Source organism: Nipponia nippon, unplaced genomic scaffold (assembly GCF_047370975.1).
Source record: "Nipponia nippon isolate SJK-2023a ecotype South Korea unplaced genomic scaffold, ASM4737097v1 scaffold_14, whole genome shotgun sequence".
NCBI classification, from domain to species: domain Eukaryota; kingdom Metazoa; phylum Chordata; class Aves; order Pelecaniformes; family Threskiornithidae; genus Nipponia; species Nipponia nippon.
The window spans coordinates 3475484-3488518 of record NW_028262330.1 but is presented as its reverse complement, the minus strand read 5'-3'; the positions used below and the strand labels follow the sequence as shown (position 1 = coordinate 3488518).

Here is a 13035-nt window from a genome sequence, read left to right as displayed (position 1 = left end):
TGGGTATTTGATTCTCTCATTTACAACCTAACAAGCATTGCAGTGTTCCTGTGCAGACACAACAGAGAGGTACTAGGGCTAATCAGCAAAGGGAGAATAGGATGTTTTGGGTGGAGAAACAGCATATCCATATTGCGCAAAGGATAGCAACAGAAAGGAAGAGAGTTGCCATTTTCACTTTGATTTAGCAATGCAAGTTAGCATGCACTTAATCCAACATCCTTTCCAGCTGCTGTATCTAAAGTTAGGAATGTACTTGTGGGAGGACCAGCAACCCACAGTGAAGCATACGATTGTCAACAGCAGACTTCGCTCTGATTGCTAGGTCCGTGAGCAACAGTTTTATGCAAAATTGGGTTTTGCTTTGACTGAAATAAATGGAAAATTTTATTTAGTAAAAACAGTAAGCCCAGAATTTTTTGACTTTCACAAAACTGGCAGCTAAATACAAGAACATATGTCCAATTTACTGTGTGGGCAAGGCATTTCTACAGAACTCTAAAAATAAGTTGTTGTGTATGTTTTCTGAAGGTGGGAGTGACCTTCTGGAGATACTTGAGCTTTTAGGAATCATCTTCAACAGGAAATGAATCACCTACTGAGTTCACCGTGTTCTGTAGGTATTTCTTGTTCTAAATTTAGAGTCTGTGGGACTAAGTCTCTTCTCACAATTTTTACTTGAGATTTGCCCTAGTATACACGGTGTGGGGAATAATCTGGGTGTGGGGAATTGCTTTTGGATTCTACCACAACCAAAATAATAGTAATATGAGGTATAAAGATAAGAATTGATCGGTAGAAATGACTACCCTTTTGTTTGTATGTGCACATTATATATAATTATGTAAGACTGGTATGTAGTTCCCGTTTTAATCTCCATTTTCAAGCTGATTATAAATATCTAAATAAAATGAAATAAGAATTCCTCATTGTGAAAGCATCCCAAAGCATCTCTGTCCAAAAGCACTAACTAGCTTCCTGCATGTTTGAGGTTTTCAGATACCTTTTTGTTTCTCAGCTCTGCATGGTATTGCCATTCAGTGCATATAATAACAAGATACAGTATTGGAAGTACTTAAGGAGTGTCCAGGTATTTAAGGCACCAGTGATGGAAGCCTATCACTGTGATCATATTCTCAGTAGTGGTTTTGCACTGTCATGGCTACAGTTCTTAACATCTGGTTTCTTGCCACTCAGCTTTGATGAAACTAATTTGTAGATACTGCAGCTAATCAACTGATTAAAGCCTAACTACGTACACCAGGGACCTCTGCTGGTTTACACTAACAAGACTCTTCCAGTAACTTTCTTCAAAGTAGAGAAAGGAGAAAAAACACATTCAGCTTAGTTATGAGCAAGTTCAGATCTGGTTAGTTCAGTGAGAATTCAGTGCTAAATGTGACTAAGAGTCAACAATAGATAGTGAGCCTCAAGATTCAGTCCTCTCTTCAAGGAAGAGGGTTCCATTTCTCTCTACTGGAGAAACAGTCCTATTTGACAGAACAGAAGGGTAACAGTCAACATGAGAAACCATCACCTGTCCTCACAGTACTAAAGAGATTCCAGGATCTGGAAAAAAAGGTAAATCAGTAGATATTCTTCAGTCATAGTCTTTGGAATGGGTCATGTGGAAGCGTCCATGTAGACAAGCCAAAAAGATTGGAGAAAAGGCACCAAGTCCTAAGTAAACACTTCTAGTACTACTGTCAACACTCTCCTGAGACTCACCCTGCCATGCCCCCAACACAACCAGTCAAGAGAAGCCCTAGAAGTCTGAGCTTCTTTGGAAGGAAAACCTGCTTCTCATCAGCTTTCAGAGTGAAGAAATATCAAGTGGTACTTGTTTTGGGATATATGCTATGGTTTCATGGGCAAGCTTCCCAGAGATTGTTTGATGGAACAGAGAAGCCTCATGGCAGCAGGCCAGCTGGCATCCTCAACAGCACTTCATGATCTTTGGAACCCATGAGAAACAAGCAAAGCTTCCTCCACAGATGGCTATCAGCCTCCTACTCATCCATTCCCCAGTCTGTGACTCTGAAATCAATATTTTCATAGGCAGTTCAAAATTCCAGCTGGACCTTCTATGGACATGCACTCTTCCAGCCTCTGTTGGTAACCATTTCTTCCATTTTGACATGGGCTTAGCCAATGGTTCTTGGTGCTGAAAGTCTTCACCCCCAAGCAACAGGGACTGCACTTTCCAAGGTGAAGTTACTGCATCATCCAGTCTCTTTTGTCTTCTGGGAACCCTGCTCTCCTCAAAATATCTACCAAAGCAAAAGAAAAACTTTGCAATAGCAAAGTGACTCAGATTCTAACTTGAAGAACAAATAGCCTTCTAGTTCTAGTTTCTATACGTTTGCTTTGGTCCTTGTTCTGGGTTCCTTGAATCCATCCTTCAAAATACAGAAGGAATCAGTGGTTTCAGAGAGGGACCTCCTATTGTCTGTTGATTAAGATACTTTGTCCTTCACAGCACTGTGAAAGCTGAATTTTCATTTTAGTCTGGCTATGGCACCATCATATTTGAGTAGAAGAAAAGTCAAGATTAATCCTATCTTGTAACTAGCTAATGTTATGGACACCCCTGTGGCTTTTAAAAGACTTGCATACTAGGTCATTGAGATTGTTATCTGGGTTTCACTGTGAGTTAAGCGAAATTTACCCCTAGCTCAGATCAGATTCAACTGTTTTTACCTCCCTCCCTTAAATCTTTCCAACAGTCCTAACACAAGGCTAAGTCTTATCCGCACATGATAAAGGACTTGCTTCAAACTAACATAACAGTTCTGTGCACCTGTGATACACATTATACCAGACTTCGTAGGTCTTACATATTCATACAGATCATACAAAGGAATTCAAGTTTTCTGGTTCTGGGAGTTCAGTGCTCCATCCACAGACCATTTCCATTATTCATAACTGTATGTGCGGATCACTGTTATCATTACAGTTCTTTTGAAAGAGACATCTCAGTATCAAAATGTAAACTTGTATCATGAAACAGGGTTTCAAATACAGTATTTGCATTCTTGAGATTTTGTTTTAGAACATCGTAATTAAAAGAATAACAAGGGAAAAATCATGTCAAAGCAATGAATAACCTTAATTAGACGCTTTGCTGTACCCTCTGATCCTAACTGATGGTATTCTTACAGTTTGAATTAAATATCCGATTCGCTTTCATTAAACAATGTTTTATAAGCATTTCCTTCACTGTTTCTGGTTATAACATCAACTTAATTATAAAAAATTATTTTCCTAAGGACACACAAGTGTAAGCAATGGAAATAAAAAAAATTGTAATACATCTATACAAATGTACTTGCTCTGGGCTTTCTAGTCTGCAAAGACACTTTAAAAAGACTGTTCCTCAGTTGTCTGTATGAAATAAATGGATTACAAAGTAATACGGAATAGTGAAAATATTGCATTTCTGTGTTTTGGTATATATTAAAACTTATCATCCTTGATCTCTGCTACTATTCAAATATATTTTCTGTATTCTGTCACTGTCACTTGTGCACTACAGTGTTTCATTTCATGTCACTGAAAACCTTTTACATATGGCCAGGAATAGGACCATCACAGGAAAGCTTATTCTTAGAATATTTCAAGGCTGATCAGGAAAGGGCTATGCATCCTCTGCATTGAAAATAAAATACTTGTTCTTTGTCAGGCATATTTTAAAAATGCTTATCATTATTTGTAACTACAGAAGCTTGGGATTTTATACACTTTGCATACCATATTCCATCTTCTTTAATATATATGTTAGTACCAAATTTCAGTGAATGTAATTTCGATGTGTTTTGCCAACTCATAGCATGTCTTAGCAAATGATGAAAGAACACTGAGATCTGGCCTTCTGACAACATGGTCCAGTAGTAACCCTTGTGTCTCGACAACGTTGCGGCTTTTGTTGTTGTTGTTTTTAAACCATTGCCACTTTCCTAATTAGCTTTTGTCATGTTGTCTTTGAACAGCTAAATAACTGAGATCTCTTTCAGCTGTCTTGTCTTTGAGATTAATTGTAAACATCTGCCAACTGGTGAGGACAATAACTCTTGTAGTTGTGCAGTAGAGTTCCTGAAAGGATCTTAGTTTATTTTCTAAAGCCCTGCTTTACAATTTCTTTGTAACCTCAGATTCTGTGCCTGGATTTTTCCTTTCTCTCCCTCATTAACAGTGTGTCCCCCCTGGTTTTATGTGCCATACTTTAAAACAGCAGAAAAAGGTAGAAAGTGGAAATCAGCAACAAAGTAAAATGAAAATAGTCAGTTAATATTGCATTTAAGATGGCATCAGTCAAAAGTATGTGTGTATGTAATCTGTAGAATCTTTTTCTATTCTCAATGAGAAAAATTCATTGAAAAGTTTCATTGAAGCCTTTTCTGTAAGGAAATAAAAGTTTTCCAGTATCACACCAACATTGCGGAAAAACAAAAATATTTACTTCAAAGTCCAGTACAAGTAGGAATAGATGGGTACATACCTAAGCAACCTGAACAGATGGTTAAAAAAAATGAAAGTGGATGGCTGAGGAAAGGTCCCTCTGACATTCACTATTAGAGACAACAGTGGCTGTTAATAAAGCAAAGTTAATTCTATAGCAAGGAGTGAAATATTATTTAATCAGCAGTACTTCATACATAATTCAATTAACTGCCTTCACTCATCAGTATTAACGAGAGCTGGAGCTTGGATTAATGTGCTTGAGCTTCATAACAGCACTCCCAGTCTACTTAAATGCTGCCAAAACTTAATAAAGCGCTGCCAATCAAATTAAAGTATCTGAGCCCAGCGCATCAATGTGCTGATACTACAAATCATCCTATGCTCACATCATTGTTTGCTAATTCCTTATTTATGCTGATCTCTGCACTAAACAGTTTAATTAGTGTACAGTGGTAGAACAAGTTAAATTTCTTATCACTTTCTTGATGATGACTTTCGGATCATTCAAGTTGCTGAGCAATAACTATAAATAGCATATCCATGTGCTTTCAAACACATAATTTTTTAAGTATTAACTTTAATCAGATGCATAGATTGCCATAGATGGATTTCTATTAGTCAGAAAAATAATGATGCTAAATTAATTTCTGCTTTGATTCTGAAGAACATTTCTATTGCGGTCTGTGCTTTTCTAGCCATAACAAGGATCTCGCCCTCAGTTACAATGAACCACCCTGCTTGTGCCATTTGCTGCTGCTAGTACTCCTTGTGCTTTCTCTCACTCCAGGAAGAGAGAAGGGACAATGAAGGTTTCCAAAATATTTTCCTCTCTGCCATTGAGGGATTTGATTCTTAGAAGCTGATGAGGCTGCCTCAGCAGAAGCTGAGAAAATGATGCTTTGGTATTAAGTCACATTCGCTGCAACCTCTGGCCAGCTTCATCTAGGAAGCTTCAGAAGAGTTAAGCCCAACCTTACAGAACTGCTGAAGGGGGAGGCAGCCTGATGCTCCTTATTCCACCTTTAACTCTTCTGAAATAAAGGTCTGCTGCTCCTCAAAATGCTTTGCCATGTTTCAGCTGGGTGAACTGAGGCCAGACCGTGACAAAAGGAGATTGAACTGCTGAAAAGTTCTTTGAAATGCAAGCTCTGGAAGCATTACAAGCTGTCAGAAGAATCAGAATAAGACAAATGACATAGAGAAAATGTAGAAGAGCATGCTTTTTTTTATTTTTCTTTTTAATCTTAACAGAAGGAAAGAAATGAAGATGTCAGAGGAATACAGTTTTGTATACAGCAAGGGCCTGCTAGTTTCAGGAGCCCGCAACACACATTTGAGGGAAATTTTGTTTAAAAGGAATTTGGAACTGTAGATCATTCAGAAACATGTTTTCGGGGGCAGAAAGGCATGTGAAAGTCACGCTTGACTGGATTCTACCTGAACAGACTCTACCCTTTACTTTGCCTTTTGAAAATGATTCCTGTCATCTGGAGTATGTGAAATCCAAGGAAATAAAAGGTGTCATAACCATTCAGTTCCCTAACTCACCGGGTAAAATACCAGCCGAGGCTGAATTCAAAGTGGTGTCATTCTGTTGGGAGCTCTAGCACTGAATTTGGCATCAAGTCTCTTGAGGACAAGTGAGGATTATGAAGTGCAGCACAATACATAAAAGCATGAGGCAGCAACCAGAATTTCTCAGAAGAACAGAGAGACTGGGTCTATTAAGTACTTCGTAAGGAGGAACAATATTTATGCTATGTGTTCGCCAAGTGGTGCCATCTGAGGATTTAGCAATTCATCCAAAAAATATTAGATGGTTAAGGCTAAGTTGGATATATTGTAAAAGCAGAAAATAGTGGAGAACCTAACCCTCACTTTTTAATAAAGTCAGCACAACTCTATTGGTTTAAACAAAGCCTCACCAGTTTGGAACCTTTTCCATACAGTTAGTGTTTCTCCTTTACCATGTTTTTGATAGGACATTTAACAGCGGAAAATGGAATGCTAAGTTGGCATTAAGTATTTCCTCATCCAATATAATTATCAGAACCTGTCTGAGTGGCAGATTTTCAGGGGTTCAGCACTGTGCAAACGCCTCACAGATGGTAAAAGTTAAATCTCTTAAAGGAGCATAAAATGAGCTACATCCACATTGAAAAAAAATAGTTTGAATCTTCTGATAAAGCTTAAATCATGCTTTATCCTTTTGGCTTCTATTTAAAATAAAGAAATAAAGAACATCTGAAGGAAAAACTACAACGTCTACACAAAATCTGGTTTAGACTAACAAAGAGGCACTCAGCCATTTTAAGCATTAAAGTCAACAGAGAAAGGAGAACCACTTTCTAATTCAATTTCTAAGTTTCAGACACTTTTGGTGACATTCAAAATAAAAGATAGATCAGAAAAATCAGCAGACAATACGTGATGTGAAGAGTGCTAATGCAAGTAGTATTTCAAAATGGAGACAGAAGACTTGGTTGTGAATGGACTGCACCAGGATGTTTTTCAGCAGTGGCTATGTTTGTCAATGATATAAAAAGCTGGCAGCAAATACAGCACTATTGACTTATGAACGAAACACATACTCAGTTTAAAAACAAAAGAATAAGTATCTCATGCAGTTCACTGTAGCAAAAGAGAATACGGCGCTTGCAGTGAGGGGACATGTTTCATTTCCCCATCTCTGCTCTTAATAGTAACATTGTCAGAAATACCCTGGTGTGTCAGAAGTTTTAATAGTTCCTCCTGCCAGCCTTTTCTACTTGTGAGTTTCATGCCCTCCACAGGGGGAGTGACATAGACTCCATGCTGAATGTCACTGTGGGCCATAGCTCCAAAGTCAGCTGTAAATTCACAGATCTCAAGGCTAGAAGATGCTGCTAGATAATGGGTATGGATTTTCTGTACATCATGACTGTGTGTCATCCACCTACCACCTGTACTGAACCTAATAATTTGTCTGAATAAAGCAGTACTCCATAAACTTTACTGCTGAGCAAACAGCACGCTGTTGGCAACATCATACTTTGCTCTCCCTTTCAGCTCATCAAAAGATGACTCAATTACCGTTTAAAAGTTTATACTGCCTATGAAGTCAAGGACTGTAGAATTAGTAGTCAGCTTGAATGTGTTTTGAAAAGAGTAAATGTATCTTAATGTGAAGAAATGACAGGTTTGCCTGTAAGTCTTAAAGGACAAGCTACAAGCCAGTGTTGGTGTTAATCTGAACTAGCGTTATGTATACAGTGAATAATGGGCAGATGAAAATGACAGATTCTGTCGACATTTAAGAGGGGATGATCATTCCGGTCATGAAGAAAACACCTGAACAAGCCTGCCTAGTTTATGCAGTTGCCCAAGTTCAGACACACCCAGATTCAGGATTCAAAGTGGAGCAATTTTTTCTCCCACTGGAAACCACAATTTCTTTTCCTTCTGGAAAAGTCAAGGCAAAAGGTAAAGTTGGTAATTAGAAACATGCTTGTGAAGGTTTGAGTATTTTGCTTTCTTAAGAGCTGTGGCAGGTATTTGCCTCTAAGGTGCTTTTACCTTATGGCAAAGTTTCAGGGAAGCTGCCTTAATTTTATGTCTTGTTTAATGTTGAGCCTAAGCCCAAAATGTTGACATCATCTTGTTTTTAAGGAGTGAAAAGAAGCTTACTTAATTTTAAATCTATTTCTTGTTCCCAGTGCCACCTGTTCCTGTACAGTCAGTGGCCAGAACAGTCATTGCCAAATTCGGGATCTGTGGAAGTTGTTTTCTAATGAAAAATTTCATAGGATTTCTTTACAATTTAGAAATTCTAACGTGCAAGGGATAAGAAGAACTAGGAAAAAGAAGAAAGAATTTAAAAACTTTTGACAAACTCGGGAATTTCAATTTATTTAATTAAACTTCATTCATGACAAATTATGGGGATGTGCGTGCAGATTGAGAAGCTAAATCTATTTATGAGTTTCCACACTTCCACGTTGAGAATTCTTTTTCCTCATGAGAGTTATTAAATGTTAGCCACAGAGTATCCTGTCAGATACTGCTTAAGCTTAAAGGAAAACACCCAAAGATCTTTTTAAGGGAGTTTAGATAGCACAACTGAGTTAGGAAAGAGTTGAGTATTTAAGTACGAGACCAGGCAGAAGTAGACAAGCTATCTGCATTCATCTGTTATCAACGTAATACACAAAAACTTGCCTAATAGATGGTTTGTTACAATCAAATTTTCATGCATCTTACACTACAAAAATAAGTTAAATATAGACTATTCAGCTTAAAAATAAACTAAACATTGTGTAGCTCAATTTTTTTTTTTTAATACAGGCTAGTGAGTTGCAGGAATCATCCTAAACCTTATATGTTACTTAAAAGCACATTGTAACAGGGATCTAGGGGGAGTTCATATCAGATCTCTGAAATGGAAGTTGTCTTCTCCTGGGTGTGGGTGTCCTCATTGGGCGATTTTCTCACTGGTTGGGTGTCCATTTGCTTTGCGATACCCAAGTGAGTTCTCAGGGATCTTGAGATCTACGATTCAACATCCAGCTGGTTTTACATGAGTGTGAATGAAATTTCCAGCAGATCTGAAGAGAAGCGCCTTGTCCTCCGTTACAGAGGGACCAACTATGATTTACCAGGAAGTGCAACTCATGAGTAGTTAGAAGTAGTAGATAGGTAATGCATGTGTTAAAGAGCTACTTCTAACATACACATATTGAATAGTTCGCAGGAGGAAACTTAAGTCCATCAAAATGGATTGGGTTTTAATACTGTTAACACCTGTTTTAAATGTGAGCTTAATGCATCTTCAGCCTCTGGAGAGTAGCAGTTGCCTTGGAAGTAATATGTTTGTTTTGACTGCAGAAAATGAGGTTCATCTGCTTAATGAGTTTAGAGGGCTTTCAGACTTTTAAGGAGTTATAAAAGGTGTTACTTCAGGGAAAAAGATCTTAAAGAAACCTCACTAGGCTGCAACAACTGTGCTTCCTACTTTTTCAAAGAAGTTTTTAGAACTGGAGACTTAATAATAATCACTGGCATCTTTGGAGATACCCAGGCAGGTCCGTGATGACCGCTGTGAACTTGTACATTAGGCAGTCCATCTGAACTGCTTTATCTAGAAGACATTTCATAAGAACTTTTCATTTAAAATGCATCACAAAATCCTTCCACCAATGATAGCAGCAAGAACCTTCAGATGGTATCAGAGAAGAAATTTCCCAGAGGCTACAGTTCATGGAGTTTTTAATTCTGCAAATTGGAGTGTATTTTTTGAAGGGAGAGAAAGTGAAAATGGCCAAACTCAATTGTGTGAACAAAAATAGAGATTCTTCCTCAGCCACCTGTAAATATCCCCTCTGTTTAAAATGTTGTGTCCACTTTGATTTTACATGCTACATAGCAAAAATAGGACATGCATGAAACATGCCAAGAAGTAGAAGTTAAAGGGGGAATTTCAGGGATTGTGAAAGACATTGAGCATAAATTTGGAGTTAGATGTGGATAATTTATTTAGTATCTTTTAGCAAGTGATGTGTATTCAGAATGTATTAATTCGTGGAAATACTTAACTGCAAGTACTAATTGTATTTTAATAAAAATGTTTCAGCCAGAAGAGAAAGGCATAATTGATAACTATGGCTTTTCTGAGGAAACAAAATGCTGAAGAAGTGATCAAAATTTTTTGAAACACATACAAAAGAAACAAGAGGGAACTTTAGATAATCAAAACTGGATTTTTTTCCACCAAAAAACCTGCAAGACATCCATTTTGAATCACCAAGAGTAAAACTGTGTTCTGCAAAGCCAGATAGTTTACTATTGTTAGCTACTTCTTTCTTGTTAGGAAATACTCCGTACTCAAATTGTTTCCTTTTGAAGCCATTAAGATTTTCAGACTTAGGACGTGTTGCCGTTGAAATCATCACACCGAGGTTTCAAAAGAGTGATTATTACTAAAAATCACAATCATAGCAAATCAGTGGAGTAACAAGAACACCAGGCATTGTTATGTTCTGCAATATTTCACACACAAATATAGCAAAAAGTCTTACTTCATATCCTAAGACTGAGGAGCAAATCACTGGGCCAAGTCCCAAGAAATGATGTAGAGAGACCGTTTTATGATTAAATTGGCCACAGTTAATGCTACAGAAAATAAATTAATACTCCTCTTGTACATTAGGTAGTAGGCTGGTTACAAGTGGTCCAGGAATTGTCATTATATTGCTCTGCTGGTTTCCTTCAGCGGCATAACAGATAGATCTGTTACCCTAGCTGACAACAGCTAATGGTGCAGAACAAAGAAAAAGCATCACTGTTGATGGAGGTGAAGCTTCCAGTGACAATTGCCTAACTGTGAGACTCAGGCTTTGCCTTGTTTCTCTTCCACCACAATTAAATAGCAAGGTAATGCTGGGTAATACAGTTAAGACTTTAGGAAGAGAGTGTTGCTAACACTAGCCATGAGAATTTTTGTTTGTTTTGCTAAGGTCTTGTGATTCACGTTCAACTTTTTACTTCGACAGAAAATATTTCTGAAATAAGCACTTGCCATTTTCCTCGTAACATATTCAGTCTTTTCTGCTAAAGAGGAAAGGCACGCAGACCGGAGTAAGTTTAGTCACTGCACATAGTTTATAGTTGCTAAACTACTGTTGCTCTTCTGCTAAACTGAATGCAAACCAAGAGGGATTTTTATTTCTATGTGTACCACTATAGTTCAGCAAAATTTCTACAGCTGTTTGAAAAGCAGGATAGGAACTGAATTGTTTTGGTTCTTGAAATACCTTTCTTAAAGCTCAGACAGAAAAGTCCTTGCGTGTCATCTTGTGAGAGATCGAGATCAAAAGCTTTTCTTGAAAGAAAAAAATCTTTTGTCCTGTCAAGTCTCAAAAACTCATTCCATTCCCTGTCTGCCTGGGACAGTGCAGGAACTCGGTTAAGTAAACCGGAAAGAAATACAATTTTGATTGTAAGCCTGGTGTTTACTTTTCTTTATTTGGTCAGATCATACTGGAAAAACTTGTTGAGAGTAAACTTCATCTATAGTGAATGGGTATTTGTATGTGGCAATTTTAATAGGATTTATGATCACTGACTTAGCTGTGGTAGCTTTGTGTTAGAGAAAGTTTAAACAGAAGAACACTAAAAGACAGCTAATCTGTACTCACTAAGCCTTCTGGATATTACTCTTACTAAAGTGCAAAAGTAATACTAAAGCACATTGCCATATACCTAAAACATAAAGCTGTTACAGAAAAATAAGTGTTATGTTCATGAATAACAGGGTTTGTGTTCACTTTTTTACTGAGAGCGCAAATTGAAATCATGTCAACTAACGCTAAATGTATTCAGGTCAACTAATACAATTTGTGTTTAAAAAGGAGTACTTTATTTTTTGCTAGCATTAAAGCCAGACTGGTGCACTGGTGGACGATACTGACCAGTATATGGAACCACTTTGTTATAGTTCTAAATGACCTTTTGACAGCTGCAGTTTCTCTGTTGGGTCAGAGAGGATGTTTATTCAACTAAAGCAAATTAAAACTGAAAAATCAAGTTGGAACTTAAGTCAGAAGAATTTTTTTTTCTTCAAAAAAATCAGGTAGGAAAGGTTAAGAGGTGGTAGTTCCAAAGCCTCAGGAATTACAACTAACTAGTTCAATTAGTCCTATTTCCAGGATTCCTCTGTTCATATTTTGATTTGTAAAAATATTAGCAAGCCTGTGACAGAGGTCAACTTAAACTTATATTTTCAGTGATCGTGAGCCTACAGATTTTGCCTCTAGGTGATTTTTTTTTTATTATTACCTGGTGTATTTGGTAATCATATTTGTAATAAATTTTAAAGTTGATTTAAGAGCTTGGACCCATAAGAAGGTACTTTTGACATTAGTCATCTTTGCAGCCTTTTCCATGTGCATGGCCATAAATTTTCTACTCTGTCTGGAGGTAACCATTTAACACTTTTCTTCCTAAACCTCTTTTTCTCAAGGAAGGTGTGGTTTTATTCTTCTACTGCTAGAAAGACCATCAAATGCTGTATCCACAGGCTGAAATTACTCAGAAAATAAGATATATTTGGTCCTGTGTGAAGGTCACAAGTAATAAAGCCTCCAAGGCACTATCTTCTGGTGAATCTTTGCTGCCAAAAAGGCAACATACATTATCTTTTACACGTCTCCCTTAGAAGCAATTGATGCTCATTCCTTCTGAGCTGTTACAGTCTCTGGTGGAGAGAAATAGGCTGTCAGGAGCATTCTAGAGCTACGGGCCCTCCGTTCTCCCCGTGACACACTGGGAAGTAGATTATGGTCTTTGTGCCTGTGAGAGATTTTACAGTTCTGCATTCTGTGCATTGCACCCCTGACTAGTCTCTCCACTGCTTTCCTAAAACGCATTGGGTGCTGCTGTGATGCTCTTCAAGGTGGAGGAGTTACCTCACAGATTGGATCGTGCTCATGCACTGCTGTATTTCTCACATAAATGGCATGCTTGCTACTGTCATTTTTCATAAGCTGAAATAAGTCGTTAAACCACAGAAAGAAAATGTCACATGGTTATTGCCTTACA

The 13035-nt window shown here is 37.6% G+C and overlaps 1 protein-coding gene across 4 annotated transcripts in view; it reads left to right on the top strand.

Moving 5' to 3' along the window:
- The window catches only part of CA10 (carbonic anhydrase 10 (inactive)), a 207011-nt gene that overhangs the window by 55399 nt on the left and 138577 nt on the right, over positions 1-13035 (top strand). The gene's annotated exons all lie outside the window — the stretch shown is intronic.